The following is a 17,609-nucleotide window of genomic DNA, read 5'->3' as shown; positions in this document are numbered from 1 at the left end:
ATGTCAGTATCAACGGAGAGAACATGAGTACTCGTTGTTTTGAGCCTAATTTCAACGACGATTTATATCTGAGATCATATCTCAGTCTGTATCAAGCCCTGGGAAAATTAGGAGAAGATTGGGCTCCGGACATCACCCTAGAAGAGTATAAAAGCGGCTACACTCTATGGGGCTGGGATTTCACTAAAGATCAAGAAGCGCAATCGGATAAATTCCACATCATAGAAACAGGAAATCTGAGAGTAGAAGTGCAGTTTACCAACAATACGGCTACCACCATCAATTGTGTGGTGTATGCAGAATTCGATAACCTATTAGAAATTAACAAACAGAGAGAAGTGAGCATTGATTACTAAAAAAAATGGATACGGGGCAATTGAGAGAAGTCTTATCCAGAGAATTCAAGAGTTCTTTTGGAGGCGTGTATCCTGTAGATTTATTACCGGATCAATTAAGACCTGGAGAAAAAGCTGTCGTGGTCAATACGGATCCTCAAGATCGACCTGGAGAACATTGGGTGTGTCTATATGTGAGCAATCCCGTGGTGGAATATTTCAATTCTTATGGATTTCCTCCCTTACAAAAAGAAATTCAAGATTTTATCCAGCGTCATGCTCAACAATGGACTTATAATCCGTATCGCTATCAAGACTGGAATACCGATGTGTGTGGACAATATTGCGTGTATTATTTACATCAAAGAGACAAGAAAAGAAAGAAAACTGACGAGTGGCTATTCCCCTTTGACCAGAGTACGGCTTTACAAAGGGACAGATACGTGGCGAATTGGTTTAAAAACACTTATCATAAATTACCTACGGGTCATGGACAAAAGTTCAATGTTTTTATCAAAATGTATTGTAAATGCATTGTTTGTTGTTTGTTGTTTGTTGTTTGTTGTTACAAATAAAGAATGAAAAAAAATCAAAATCTGTGTTCTTTGTCTTGTGTTATTGTTTTCAGTAAAAAAAAAATCCAGTTTGAACTGGTTAGGCTAGGCTGAGCTTTGACTGTGAAGCGTGACGTCATAATGACATTCTTGAATCGGTGCCAAGTATTTACCTGTGTAGTCAGCATAAAAAAAACGTAGGTCTATCGTATGTTTTGCACACGGCCCTTATCTTTCAAGGTGAGGGGGTATAAAAACAAGGTGTTAAAGACGATGCTCCTCAGTTGGGGGCATGTGGTTGAGTAAACGACAGTTTGGCAAACGAATTCCAAGAATATTAGACGAAGAAAACATGGAGATGGACAAAGATAAATTTACCTTATTAGAAAAGAGAATGACGGAACCTATGGAGGGGGATCACGAAGCTCCTCAAACAAAAAGAAGAATAGAGTTGAAAACCCTGGATCCGGAACCTAGGAATGAATATTTACCCCTGCATGTGCCTATCAAGGATCCTAAATTTCCAGACAGAAGTTACAGGATAGCCATTAATTGGACTTTCACCATTAAAGAGCCCAAAGAAGAAGAAGATATAGACATGTTTCTGAGCAACCAAGATGATTTCTTCTTCGGTTTCCAGTATTTGATTATACAAAAGGAAAGACATCCCTGGACAGGAGAACTGCATCAAATCAGGGGATTCATTCAAATGAAGGAACCAGAAGGAGGACTGACTATGTGCAGACTTCATATCGCTGCCAATTTTGCTATGTCTCACAGTACCCCAGAATTGGAAAGTATGTTTTACAAGCAAGGAGGTGACTATGAAGAATATGGTGTTCTGAAACCGGAGGAGAGAAATAAGGAATTAGAGCCCAGAGATTGGATAGAATGGGAAATAGGAGCTTGGAAGAAACCTGAAGCTATTGCAGCCAGAGAAGCTAGGAAGAAAAGGTTCTTAAAGAATGTGAGCTGGTCAAGATGTGAATAAAAAAGATTGAACTGTTATTTATTGTTAGATCTCAATAAAAAGAAAAGAAAAAAAAATTGTGGGTTTTTGTCATTTTTAAAAATAGGTTATCTCCCTTTAACCATAGATTTTTTTTCAAAACACAAAACAAAATGGTAAGGGTTTTTTAAAGATTGGGGGGGAAAATAGATACAATAAAAAAAAGTATAAAATAGTAAACATGGTACAAAACACACCTCAGTTGTGGACTGGCTTCATTATGGGTAACACCTCCAGCAAAGAAATGAGTCAGAACACTAGATTAAAGGAAACTGAATGGTTACTTATACAGGAGGGAGGAAAAGATATCATACCACCTCCCTTGATGGTAGAACATCCTGCAGTATTTATACCACCTCCCTTGATGGAAGAACATCCTGAAGAATATAAACCTCAGGAGGAGGAGGAAAAGAAAACATAAGACCAAACAAACTCTTGGAGGATATTAAGGCTCATTATCAAAATAAACAGAAAGAAAATACAGGCAATGGATATATTGCTTACTTAAAACAAGATAGAGGTAGAATAGCCAATAATTGGATATTTAATTTAACTGGGTGCCGACAGGAAGATGTAGATCAAATCATTGGAAGTGATTATCAATACTTGATCTTACAAAAAGAAATGCATCCAGAAACTGGAAAACTTCATCATGTGAGAGGATTCATTCAAATGAAAAACAGGGTTCAAGGGAGATACCTGTACAGAAAGATTCATAAATTAACCTGTTTTGAGATGTCTTACAGCACTCCAGAATTGGAAAGAACCTTTTATAGACAAGGTGACTATGAAGAATATGGAGTTTTAAAACCTGATGTGAGAAACAAAGAATTAGTTCCAAGAGATTGTAGATTTACCTGAATAATAAAAAAAAAATCTTGTTTTATTGTGTTGTTGTTGTTGTTCTATAAAAACAAGGGTGTTTTAAAAAATAGATTCATTTTACATCATGAGTCTCCAGGAGATACAAGGTGATTTACTCAACTGTGAGGTAGAAGCTATTGTTCATCAATGAAATTGTTTAACTGTAAAAGCTCATGGATTGAGTCAAAGTATTGCAGAGAAATTCCCACAAGCTAATCTCTATGCCACTCGCAGACCTCTAGGGACTAGAAATTTAGCCGTAGAAGAAGATAGAGGAATTCCAGGCACTATTAAGGTGTTTCCCTCACAAACCCCTGTGGTCATTTGTTTACTAGCTCAATGGGATTATGGAAAAGCAAGTCACCGACCTAAAAGAATTTCCACTTATCAGGATACCCCACAAAACAGAGAGCAATGGTTTCAAGCCTGTTTACAAGAAATGGGGGAAAGTTTACCTTACCAGACTTATGCTTTTCCTTACAAGATTACCTGTGGACTAGCAGGAGGAAATTGGATTCATTATAGACATTATATTGAACAATTTGTACACACTTATGAAAAACATGTGTACATTCTTCATCATCATCATTAATTGTGTGTTTTCATGTGATGTAAAATAAAGAAAAAAAAGTACCTTTTATCTGTCATACTCTAAAGTCTGTTTAAACAGGAGAGAAGGTCCACCGCAATCCCCATGCACTCACAAGCAGATCTCTGGGGGGTATTAGAAACACTCAAGTAGTTTTCTTTCCCCTGTGATATAATGTCAATATTTAATGGAAAATTCAGAAATTCATCAGCACTTAAAGATAAAAAACTTGCTATCTTTATGGTATTGATTTCCATTATCAGATTTTATTTTTAATCCATTTTAAAAATATAAACATTTAAAATAAAACTAATAATTATCTTAATAATAATTAAATAAATTAAAATGATATCTCATTGAAACTTTTTAGGTTCAAGTTTTGTTTTTGTTTTTATGTTAGTTATTTCACTGTGTATTTCCAAAGGAAGACCAGCAGCCAGGCTTCACTTCATAGAGAATGGATTATAGATGGTTAGGAACAAAACATATCTTCCAGGTTGAGGACTGTATAGAAAATAAAACCCATTTTGTTATTATGATTTAAATTACATGAGACAATGCCTCTTATAAATGTAATGCAAAATAATATCTCTTATATATATGGATTCCTATACTCTAATCAATTAAATGTCATTTGTAAAATGTATTTTTTAAGACAGATTTATTTAGGATAGACTTTAAATGATGACATGAATAGCAGGCCATACTTTAAGCACATGACAAAACATTATCTCAAATTACACAGAAATGGGTTATTAAGCATAGCTGACATTAAACATATAGGTGAGTGATAACATAATCACAATCATAAACAATGTGAAACAACTTTAAACGACCTACAAGGTGGATTACAAGCCTTTTTCACTGGGGTAAAATCTTGCCGAGATTCGCCATGGCCGCCTAATTTACATAGAAAATTAAGTCGTACTTGAACACATAAAAATTTTTTTTTTTTTAAGTTATAAAAATGTAAAAGTGACCTGGTGTTATAACTTGAGAGAAACACACACAATGTTTCTTTTCTTTGACTGTATTTTTAAAAAGATCATCTTTTTTTTTCTAAGATACAATCGTTTCTTTGACTGTATTTTGAAAAAAAAAAATCTTTTTTTTTTCTAAGACACACACAAACGTTTCGTTTTTGACTGTTTAAGTAGGCATCTTTTCGAAACAATTGGGCAGCCCTTAAAAGGGCTTTTTTTGTATTTTTTTTTTTTTTTTTTTTTTTGTTTTTTTAAATTTTTTTTTTTTTTTTTTCTGGTTTTGGATTCTGGTGGGGCTCAGGTGGGTTCCCTTTACTGGGCCAATAACTGTTGGACCATCTCTCCCTCGTCTGAACTGTCACTGTCGTCCGGACGTCTAAACTCGGGTCTTCTGCCCACGAGCTGTATTATGGCATCACTGTTGCGGCACAGGGGGCACGGCTGGTTGTGATCAATTAATTTGGCCGCACATAACAAGCAGGCAGGGCGCTGCAAGCACCGACTGCATACAAAGTTGTTTTGCTCGTTGTCCCCGAGGCAGATGGTACAGAGGATATGGTCGGTGGGGACGGAAAACCCCCAGCGGGGAACCCGCCCCTGGTTCCTGGCCTGGGCCTGGGGTCCATCAGGTCTGGGTGGTGGGGTCGGGGACCTGGATGCACGTCTCCGGCGAGGGTGGGCCCTCCGATGCTGGTCGTTCACTTGGATTCTTGACATGTTAAGGCGAAGAATCTCACGTCCGTTATCGATCCGCCTCACCACAATATAAGATTCGACCACTATGCCGGGGATCAAATATAAATCCTCGTGGAAAATACGATGATTAGCAGCCATGTTCTTCTTTCTTCTTCTTCTTCTTCTTTCTTCTTCTTCTTCTTCTTCTTCTTCTTCTTCTTCTTCTTCTTCTTCTTCTTCTTCTCTCTGGAAGTAAACTGTAATCAGCTACGAACAGAATGACACTGAAACCACGGAGGGTCTGTATTTATAAACAATAGCAGACGATCGTGCAATCGCGGCAAAACATCAACAATCCAATCATGTGATCAAATGTGATTGGCTAAAACAAAAAAATCGCTTTTGATCATGTGATCAAAAAAAAGCCCCATCACAGTGACAAAGCAAAATTGAAGGGGGGAAAGGCCGAACCCGAGTGTATTCATGACGTCATACAATAACATAACACTGATGATGTATTACATGATTTTTTTATTTTATTTCTTAAAAACTAACAATGCTTCTAACTGTCGAATTCTCCTCCGAAATCGTATTCGATCCGCTACTAATTGCATCCAGGGACTTCTCCGTTCTTCGGGGGATAATTCGTAGATTTGATTGAGGCTGGTATTAAAAGTCACGGATTTCCTAGCCTGTGTGAAATTTCCAGGTATTTCATTCCGTATTGAATACATACTTTCTCCATCGCATCTATGTCCTGCCACAGTAAAATCACTTTGCCCGCTTGGGGATGGGTCAGGAAACTGTAAGGCTTTCCGAAATAACGGGTCAGGTTCAGTCCGTACCATTTCTGGGGCAGAATTGTTTTCATATGTCGACATAGAAAATGTATGGTAGCTAGTCTCCCCATGGTCGTCACATGATGTGATAAGGCTAGGCATTGTAACCACAAATCCTGAGGGGTTTCCATGATAGTGGTGGCTTCCTGAAATACTTGTTCTGCCTCCGGGGGTAGAGATTCTTGGTGGTTTTGTGCCCATCGTACTAAACAATCATACCCATCTAAAATCAGAGAGTGAGTGTGTATCAGGGTTGACATGATAGTCGATTGTGAAGAAAGGATCAGACTTTTCTTCTCATTTATACCCCCAGTATAAAACGTAGGTCTATCGTATATTTTTTGCACACGGCCCCCCTTACAGGTGATGCAACAGGTATAAAAAGGTAGGTCAAAGGTGCACACGGCCCTGACTTGAATCGCTGCCAAGTATTTACCTGTGTAGTCAGCATAAAAAAACGTAGGTCTATCGTATTGATGCACACGAACCACAGCAGGTATATAAAGCGGAGCTGGGATTTGAAGATCAGTCTTGCTTGACATTTCGAACTTGACAGACGTGAAAAAAAATATTATGGTAGAAGCAATGATGAATACTCCAGACAACCCCAGCTATGTGACACCTGAAGGGTATGTAGGAGCCCCCATGCCAGAGTCACAGGATGCAGTGGGATTAGATTTGGGCATGTATAATCTTCCAGAATATGCGAATAAAGAAGATATGGGCATATTAAATACAACTCTGGATGGGATTGTTAACATGCTGTCTGCTCTTGAAAACAAGATGAATGATATGAACAACAAGGTGAGTGATCTTAACAACAAGCTGAATTATATTGGTGAGAAAGTGCGACATCATGACAACAAGCTGAAATATATTGCTGAGAAGGTGGGTGATCATGAAAACAAGCTGACTGATCTGAAAACTTACAACGCCAGTGAATTTTGTTTGATTCGTGCCAAATTATCCAAATTAGAAGTGAAAGTTACTAACATGCAAGACAAAATGAGAGGAGGAGGAGGAGGAAGCACTTACCAGAAAAAAGAAGGACAAGGGGAATCGGGAGAAAAAAAGAAAACTAGACAGACGGATCCATGCTACATCTGCAAAGAGTTTGGCATTGGGCCCTAGATTGCCCCAAGAAAGATTTGTGCTACAAGTGCGGGAAATTTGGCCATTGGGCTAATCAGTGTACAGAGGATGAGGAGGATCAACAATTCGTCAAAGAAGTACAAAAACTGGAGAAAAAGCCTCAAGAGCCCAAGATCTCAGGGACCCACCAGACCAAACCTCCAGTGAAAGAAGGAGACAAAAAAGAGAAAAAGGAACACAACAGAGAGATTCCAGGACCCAGCACTACTCACAAGAGGAAACTATCCCTGATGACCGATAAGGCACAGAAGAAGAAAAAGTAATTGTTGTATTTTTTTACTTGAATAAAATCTGTGTTCTTGTTTCTATTGTGTGTTATTGTTTTTTTTTCCGTTTTCGGAAAATCACTGTGAATGAGTGACGTCATAATCAAATTCTTTTGACTCGCTGCCAAAATCGTAGTAGCAGCGTTGTCAATCGTAGTAGCAGCGTATATAGTAAAATGTAAACACAGTGTAAACACACCCCGTATTTAGGGGGCTATATGTACTGAATTGACCCGCCCATCCCCCAGCCCCAAACCTGCACACCGTTGAACCGCCTATCCCCCAGCTCCAAACCTGCACTCCGTTGAACCGCCTATCCCCCCAGCCCCAAACCTGCACTCACTTGACCCGCCTATCCCCCCAGCCCCAAAAGTGTACTCAGTTGACCCGCCCAACCAGACCCCTTATACTACTGATGACGTCATATTTGTACAGTAAACGTCTAAACACGTGCACTTTGCTAATTTTTAGCAAAATTTAACGTTTTTTTAATCTTTAATTCAAAATTTGACCCTGGCCACACCCTACAAACAAAATAAAATTTATGTAATTAAAAAGAGGATATAAAAATTGATACACGAGGCATATTTTTATTTTGTTTGTCGGATGTGGCCACATCGAAAACTTAACTTTTCCTTCGACGCGAAACAGCTGAAAACGGATCACCAAAGCTGATTTTCGGGAATATCTCATTTTAAAATCAAAGATAATGATTTAATTTGCTTTTTATTAGAAAAAGGTATAAAAATTTAACTATCTAATTTAAGATACAATGTATTTGATTTTGTGTTAAAATGAGAAAAGAATATATAGAAAACGAAAATCACATGCTAAAGAAAATATTTGGTCTACAGTATGCCGTAATGTCGACTTTTTTATACCCCCCGCTTGAAAAGTGGGGGTATATAGTAATCGGTATTTCCGTCCGTCCGTCCGTCCGTCCGTCTGTCCGTCCGTCTGTTACGCTTTGGGGTACCCATCTCTTATCCGCAACTCCTCTCATACCACTGAATGAAATTTGATGAAACTTTCACAGAATCTTTATTACATATTGCCATTGTGCACCTCCTATTTTACTTTTTGATCCGACAGATATTTTGGGTTTCCCGGCCACAGGAAAAGATGGACTATTTCACCAGTTATAACCATATGGGAGGCGGGGGGTATCATTTAGTGAGCTCATCGCTCACAGTACCTCTAGTTGTAACCTCGGTTCTGACCCCAGAATTTCGCTTGACAAAGCTGATCTAAATTCAGTGGATCAATCATTATAATTTTTTTCAAATATAATGTGTCCTTTGTGTGAATTTGTGTCTCCAACTCGATCCCGGTTCCGACAAACCCTCCTCGTCGCCATGGTGACAATGTAATTAAAGGAAGATAACTCGTGTTCAACCCATAGACCGAAAGCCTACACAGGCCCGACGTGTCAATCGAAATTAAATAGATCTAAGTTAAAATAATCAGTACCGTACCAATAGCGTACTAATAATTAATCACTAACTGCACCTTGAAACGAATGATTTTGATATCTATAGTATAATATATATTTTTTATTATTTAGATCCTGACTTTAGGAATATCACGCATGGCAATAGGAACAGAGGGTGGGGTGGGGGTAATTTGCCAATATACTGCAAAAAACATTCTCGTGCCCCCTAAATAAAGACACCTGATTTTTTTGCCAGTCAAGGAATTTATGGTACCAGGCACGTAGCAACAGAGGGGGGGGGGGCTGCCCCCCACTCTTTTTCCCAACATCACCTTTACTACTGAAAATGTCTATTGAAAGGTCCCCCCCCCCTTCTTACCATAGTATAATGAATCAAGGAAATTTAGTACTGAATGCAAAATATTGTAAGTGAAAGGAAGTTGGCCTTGAAAAAAGTTAGCCCCTACCCCCCACCCCCCCCCCCCACCCTCCCACCCCCACCCCACGAAATATGATTTTCGATCTTGGGCATTTTTTATTATTATTTTTTTTTTGCTGTCAACTTTTTTTCAAGTAAGTAATTTTTTTCTGGTTGCCCCCCACCCCCACTTTCAAAAACGATGCTATGTGCCTGGGTACTTGATAGTGCCTTAAACTGGAAATTCATGTAGGGCCTACAGGTGCCCCCTCCCCTAGCTCAAACTAAAATTCCTTTCTACCTACGGCCTATAGAGTGGGAGGGGCATTAGATTTTAACGGTTCTTTACGAACGTATCAACTAGACAAGGACTGTTATAACCTTGAACCCCCCACCCCCCTTATGCGCATTCTGCATTATTTCTGCAATGGCTGCAACATTAATTCGCCGCATACTTGCACCAAATAAAGCATTTTATTGTTTAAATAAATAAACACAATGAATTGCACAAAAATTAAATTTTCGAGAGCTAAACGCGCAGTGAATTAGATTACGTGGAAAAAAAACGTGCAACCGTCAGGGGCTTTGTATGTTCATTTTTTTCTGTCAAAACAATGCTATTTGTACTTTAGATTTAAGATAAAAAAATAATTCATATACATTACATGTAATTAACATCTAATAATGAATATAATTGTTTACACGAGTTATATTTTTTTTTTCTGCAACAGCTGCGACATTAAGTTCCGTACTTACAAACATTTTATTGTTTAAATCTTTCAAAAATAATATGCTGATTTTAAAAACGACAATCTCTCTACCTTCTTTAGGAGATGATACCTTGTATTGCAATGGAAGCAACAGGACGATCGTTTTAAATAAATCGGGTGGGCCAAAAAAAAAAAAGGAAAAATAATATGAATATTCTTTAAGATCAAGAAAATGGGAAGAAAACTAATCTTCAACTCGGATTTTTTTCTTATTGTTTATTGCTTATAACATGTATAACATTAAATATCCTATAAATAATTTTTTAATATAATTAAGAATTCTATTTCCTTTGTTTTAGATGGATCATTTATAAAATGAATTTATTATGAATGGATTGATGAAAGAAAGAAACTCAAGCACAAACATGCTTAATTATCAAAAGTGCACATATTCTGAATTTTGTTCTTTATATCTTCAAATTAGCAATTAAAGAAATAATCACACATGTCAAAATTTTATCACATCCCAACCCTTGACCAATATTAGACAGGTCTTCGCGCTTACAGTGTATTTGATGGAGTCTGAGAGGGGTGATATAGATTTGGTCATATATAATAATACAGTCATGTGTAAAATTTAATAGATGCTTTTTTGAATTTCATGTCAGAGAATGTGTGTGTATAAAGAAATAACTGTCTATTTTTTTAGATTTTATTGTGTGAGATCAATCGAGTTGCTCGCGTGATATTTTTTTCTTGCCGGGTTAGAAACTAAATGTGTAGTCAACGTCTTTAATGTTAAAATAATACATTTCACATTCTTCTCTATGACTTTAGCACGAATTCTCTGTAAGCACCAAAAAATCTTGGAAACGACATGTCTCGGATTTTGATGAAATTTTCACCATAGGTGTGCCTTTGTACAAAACTAGTAAATATGGTGTCGGAAGTTCCACACGTGCACTTGGTTGCCATGGAGACGGATTCGTTGAATTCGGCCATTTTTCGCCCATTTTGACTAAATGAAAACATGAAAATTGAGGAAATGTAAATGAATATTTATCGGTATCTAATACACCCTAACAAAAATCATTGGATCATATGATAACATGATCTTTTAAGGTACACAGGGCATATAATCGTTTATTCTAGAAATATTCCTCCTGTAAGAAAAAGGTCATGCAAAATGACATGATTTCTAAAAATTTGAAAAATGGGGAAATCGGAATTTTTGAGATCTTTGAGGCTAAATAAGAAAAATTGTCCGCGGAAATTTCCCAAGTCTTATATGTGTTATTATACTTGGGAAAAAGTAGTGTCATTTCATGAAAAAACATAAGTGGGCTTTTGCTCCTATTTTTAGTAACATGTAAAATGTGAAATTTTAATGACAAGAGCTGGACACCACTAGCTGGTATGGACAACGGTTGAGGGGAATTCCCTTTTCTATTTTTAGTATCAGGTGGCTAAATATAGATATGTCCCTGAATATTAGGAAAAATGGCATTTTTGTTCTAATTGGAAGCTTCATATAAAAAGTCCTAACAAATATTAAGCTTTCTACAATATGCTTTCAGAATGTACATGTGTTTGTTCAAAAATTGCTACAATATTGAGGATGGATTCTTGTTTCATTTTATGGCAACAATGGTCTAAAAATAGATTACTCGAATAATTAAGAAAATGTAGATTATTGCAACTTTTCAGGCACTTTTTAGATGTAGTTGCTGCATAATTAGGAAATATTTTGTAAAATTTTAGATGTAAATGACAAGATCTGGATACCACTAGCAGGTATGGATAATTGATGAGGGGAATTCCCATTTCTATTTTTAGTATCAGATGGCTAAATATAGATATGTCTGAATACTAGGAAAAATTACATTTTTCTTCTAATTGGAAGCTTCATACAAAAAGTCCTAACAAATATAAAGCTTTTTACAATATGCTTTCAGAATGCACGTGTTTGTACAATAAATGCTACAATATTGAGGATCGATGGGTCCTGTTTCATTTTATAGCAGCAATGGTCTAAACATATATTACTCGAATAATTGAGAAAATGTAGATTATCCTTTATAGATGCCATTGCTGCTTAATTAGTAAGTATATTGTAAATTTGAGATGTTAATGACAATAGCTGGACACCATAAGTTGGTGTGGAAAATGGTTGAGGGGATTTCCCAATTCTATTTTTAGTATCACATGGCGAAATATAGATATGTCTCTAAATATTAGGAAAAAATGGAAGGTTTTTGCTTATTTGAATCTTCCTAGAAAATGTCTTAAATATAAAGCTTTCTACAATATGCCTTCGACATGAACACTTGTTTGTACAGGAATTGCTACAATGTTTAAGACTGACCCTTTTTTTTATACCAACAATGGTCTAAAAAGACTCCTAGAAAAATCGAGAAAATATGGGTTATTGTACCTTTTCAGGCAATGTTGGAAAGAAAAATCAATGTTATACATATGTACCGGTAGACGTTGTGTGACTGACAAATACTTCCAAACTATTTAGTGAAATGCACACTATCTGAACGGGGGGCTCTCTTTTCTATTTATAGCACATCCACTTATATGTAGCAACTTCTTATCAAAAGAAGAAAAATGACAAAGGATTAAAGGAGCTTCATTGATAACATATTTACGAAATATACTGCTGTATTCAACATGTTCAATATTCCATGAGTATAATAAAGTTTTCCTAGTAAAATAATCATGTGACTGATAAGTATAAACTATATGTAATATCAGTAGTTACCGTTAACTAACAAGCATAAAAACAATGATGATATTTAGTTCTACTTATATTTGAAATATGCGAAATCAATGAGGACTTCCAGTTCTATTTATAGAAACAAAGAACAAGGTACAGCTTTATTACAAAATATTTAAAGCCCTATATTTTTCTAAAATATGAAAGTGATATGGGAAATAAAAATTAACTCTTTCTGAATCAAAAGAATTCCTTGCAGTAAAAATACACAAATCGTTTTATTTATACGACCTCCTAAATGCTAATTGTGTCGTCATTAACTTGTGTATTTTCCCGTATTTTCTTAAAAAGTTGCAGAAGACCTCAATTTTCAGTGGAATATTTTCTTTCAGAAGACATACTCTGCCTCTCTCGCCCAGAGAGATTTTGAGATAACCAATATGTGATTTTTCATAGCACTTTGCATAATATATCCAAAAATTAAAGAGGGCGACGATGGCTAAAGGAAAATCAGCACAGACATGAGTCATTTTGAGGCTTTTCTGATTTAACTTAAAAGTGTACCAAATTAAAGACGTCATATATCCTGAACGACCCCTTCGTGTCAAATTCTTTAATGATCTATCATATTAATCTACTCAATGATTGTTAAAGCCAATTTAACAACTTTTTTTTAAGAACATTAAATTTTTAGGGCACAATAAAGCTCAAACCGTACCTTCTTATAAAATAGACCAGAGGGCATCAACAGTCATGAGAGTAACCCTGTAATAGATCGGTGAAATGGCATTTTAACAAGGTCTTGTTATTAGAGATTAGATTCCCTAGTATCTCCTCTTGTTTAAAGAGAAAATCCCTATGTTTGGTACATGTATTAACAAAAATCCATAGATACTCTGTGACAATTTTGACAAAAAATGACGAAAAGTTCTTGAAATATGGTGACTATCAAAAAAAATGCAGACCACAGAAACTGCCATATAGAATACGCTCTTTGAGTCTTCGTCTAAAAAAATTAAAAGTCTTTGGACAAAAAAATGAAAATACAGGTTTTCCTATAAATGGCCTATTAAATATCTATATTTCGCCACGTGATACTAACAAGAGGCCCATGGGCCCATGAGGATCATGCAACAACTTTACAATGATTGACTTTGGTTCATGTTTTAAACTAGACGCCATGGCATTTACAATTTTGAAAGAGGCACCATTGCTAATCATAACAATACACTTAGCATGTATAGTTTGGTTACCTAATACCCATAGACAGAGTAGGGGAACAAAAAATGCATTTTGACTAATCAGTAATATTCAGCAATAATCAGTATAGTGCCACTACCATACATGAACCCCTGGCCCTTGGTCCACACATTTCACAATTTTGGAAAAGGCACCCGTGCTTAATATCAAGAAAATTTGATTAATACAAAGGAGAAGATTTCAATCAATTAATTCATTTTCAGATTCTCAGTATATAAGTAGAGCTCCCAACCCCCTATGGTACCCCTGACCCAGGGGTATTGAAATTCACAATTCAGGAAGAATGGCCCTTGCTCATCATAGCTATATAGGTAGTTAATCTGCTTAAGACCAAGGAGCATAGAAGATTTTCAAACAATTTCTGCATTTTCTCTATATAACCAATAGAGCCCCAACCTTAAAACAGAACCCCTGACCGTGGGGCCATAAAATTCACAAAGGCATTCTTCCTCATCATGACTATGTACTTAGTGAGTTTATTTAATACCCAGAAACAGAAAAAAAGATTTTTAAAGAAATAATGTATCTTCACTATATAATCAATACAGTCCCACCCTAAGACCAGAAACCCTGACCGTGTGGCCATAAAATTCACAAAGGCACTCTTCTTCATTATAACTATGTACTTAGTGAGAGTTTATTTAATACCCAGGAACAGAGAAGAAGATTTTTAAAGAAATCACGTATTTACACTATATAATCAATAGGGCCTCACCCTAAGACCAGAACCCCTGACCCTGGGGCCTTAAAAATCCATAATTTTGGAAGAGGCATTCTCGCTCATCATAACTATATACTTAGTTAGTTTAATTAATACTCAGGAGCAGAGAAGAAGATTTTCAAAGAATTAATGTACTTTCACTATATAATCAATAGAGCCCCACCCTAACATCAGAACACCTGAACCTGGGGCCATGAATTTTACAATTTTGGTAGAGGACTTAATGGTCATTACATTCATGCTAACAGTTTGACTGCTTGATGTCCAAGAGTAAAAAAGAAGATTTTTAAAGATTGCACTAATTTTAGTGGTTTTGGCCCCACCCCTCAGGCCCCAGTGGGGCGGGGACCATGAAATTCACAATTTTTGTTTCTCTTCACCCATAGATGCTTTGTGTAAGATTTGGTGGAAATTGGTTGAGTGGTTGCAGAGAAGAAGCTTAAAATGTTCAAATGTTAACACACGACGCACGACGACGGACAAAAACGGATAGCAGTAGGTCACCTGAGTTTACTCAGGTGACCTAAAAATAGTAAAAGGACCCCCCCCCCAACTTTTGTCCACACTAGCTAGTTGTGGCCAGCTACTGTCATTAACTTCTCTCATTTTACAATATACTTCCTTATTATGCAGCTATGACATCTAAAAAGTGCAATAATCTACATTTTCTCGATTAAACCAGGAATCTATTTTAGACCATTGTTGCCTTAAAAAGAAACAAGAGTTCATCCTCAATATTGTAGCTTTTATTGTACAAACAAGTTTTCATTCTGTAGGCATATTGTAGAAAGCATTATATTTATAAAGACATTTTGTACGAAGATTCAAATTAGCATAAAACTGCAATTTTCCGTAATATTTAGAGTACTTCATATCTATATTACGCCACGTGATACTAAAAATAGAAATGGCAAACCCCCTCAACCATTGTCCACACCTGCTAAAGGTGTCAAGCTATTGTCATTAACATCCAAAATTTTACAATATACTTCCTAAGTTATCAGCAATGACATCTATAAAGTGCTTATATTAAAAAGGTGAATAATCTACATTTTCTCCATTATTCGAATAATCTATTTTTAGACCATTGTTGATATGAAATGAAACAAGAGTTCATCCTCACAAATTATTGTACAAACACATGTACATTCTGAAAGCATATTGTAGAAAGCTTTATATTTGTTAGGACATTTTATATGAAGCTTCCAATTAGAACAAAAGTGCCATTTTTCCTAATATTCAGAGACATCTCTATATTTAGCCACCTGGTACTAAAAATAGAAATGGGAATTCCCTTCAACAATTATCCATACCACCTAGTGGTATCCAGATCTTGTCATTAACATCTAAAATTTTACAAAATATTTCCTAATTATGCAGCAACTACATCTAAAAGTGCCTGAAAAGGTGCAATAATCTACATTTTCTCAATTATTCAAGTAATCTATTTTTAGACCATCGTTGCCATAAAATGAAACAAGAGTCCATCCTCAATATTGTAGCAATTTTTGTACAAACACATTTACATTCTGAAAGCATACTGTAGAAAGCTTAATATTTGTTTGGACTTCTTATATGAAGCTTCCAATTAGAACAAAAATGCCATTTTTCCTAATATTCAGAGATATCTCTATATTTAGCCACCTGATACTAAAAACAGAAAAGGGAATTCCCCTCAACCGTTGTCCATACCAGCTAGTGGTGTCCAGCTCTTGTCATTAAAATCTCAATTTTTACAAAATACGTTCTAATTTTGCAGTAATGACAATTAAAACTTTGCCAAAATTTGATTTTTCACATGTTTCTAAAATATATCTATTTATAGATACATGTTTCTAAAAATAGGAGCAAAAGCCCACTTATGTTTTTTCATGAAATGACACTACTTTTTCCCAAGTATAGTAACACACAAAAGATATGGGAATTTCCGCGGACAATTTTTTTTATTTAGCCTCAAAGATCTCAAAAAATTCCGATTTCCCCATTTTTCAAATTTTTAGAAACCATTTCATTTTGCAAGACCTTTTTCTTACAGAAGGAATATTTCTAGAATAAACGATTATATGCTCTGTGTACCTTAAAAGTTCATGTTATTATACGATTCAATGATTTTTGTTAGGGTGTATTAGATACCGATAAATATTCATTTACATTTCCTCAATTTTCATGTTTTCATTTAGTCAAAATGGGCGAAAAATGGCCGAATTCAATGGATCCGTCTCCATGGCAACCAAGTGTACGTGTGGAACTTCCGACAACATATTTACTAGTTTTGTACCAAGACACACCTATGGTAAAAATTTCATCAAAATCTGAGACATGTCGTTTCCAAGCCCTATAGTAAATTCGTTGGTGCTTACAGAGAACGCGTGTTAAAAGTCAAATTCTGTAATAAGCCATTCAACAAATTTAATTTTTCCCTCACAATCAATTATATCTTATATCATTTCATATACCCCTGTTTGAGTTCAAAGTCTGTTAATGTGCTCTCAAATAAAACTAATTAAAAAAATATGGTAAATTTTTTTTAGCCGATTGTAATAATGAATAAGTAATCCCCTGAGTTGTTCTTAATTATGTGAGTCTTACATCGGGTGCAGTGGTTTAAAGATTTTCACTGATGCACGTACACGGAATTCCCCCTGGTTTTCGGTAAATAGCCAACGGACAAATTTTGCTCAAATATGGACCTTTTCAAGCTTTGAATTACATTGTACTTACATTTTATTAAAATATAAATATATTATTTAAGAAATAGATTAGTTTATTAAGTAGCTAATTATTTACTAAAGTGTACAGGCTCAGTCCACTGCATTTATTAAAAATATACCGTTCATAAAGCGAACAGAACGAAATAAATTGTGCATAAAATGAAACATACGGAGAAAACCGTTTTGTACTATGCAAGTGGTGTAGTATACCATGCATGTTTCTGTATAATGTAGAATATTGCAAGTAAGTCGAATTCTTAATTAAATTGTTCAGCTAAATATGCAATCTTTTCAACGGCCTATATTAATAGCATCGTTCAATACTTTTGTTGTATGTTTTCACCTATGTTTTGTCTACCAGGATCCCAA

The 17,609-nt window shown here is 35.7% G+C and overlaps 1 long non-coding RNA gene across 2 annotated transcripts; it reads right to left on the bottom strand.

Moving 5' to 3' along the window:
* Nucleotides 1–2,958: 2,958 nt before the first annotated feature.
* Nucleotides 2,959–4,260, bottom strand: LOC134245419 (uncharacterized). Of its 2 annotated transcripts, XR_009987421.1 has the most exons (3): nt 4,192–4,260; nt 3,761–3,855; nt 2,959–3,515 (listed from the first exon to the last, which is right to left on the bottom strand). It is a non-coding gene; the product is annotated as an uncharacterized LOC134245419 (long non-coding RNA). The 2 variants fall into 2 exon arrangements; XR_009987420.1 differs by lacking the exon at nt 2,959–3,515 and having other exon boundaries at nt 3,729–3,855.
* Nucleotides 4,261–17,609: the final 13,349 nt, after the last annotated feature.

This window comes from Saccostrea cucullata, unplaced genomic scaffold, assembly GCF_032062105.1.
Source record: "Saccostrea cucullata isolate Sc308-1 unplaced genomic scaffold, CSIRO_AGI_Scuc_v1 ctg2188, whole genome shotgun sequence".
Taxonomy (NCBI): domain Eukaryota; kingdom Metazoa; phylum Mollusca; class Bivalvia; order Ostreida; family Ostreidae; genus Saccostrea; species Saccostrea cuccullata.
This window is presented reverse-complemented; position numbering and strand designations above follow the sequence as displayed.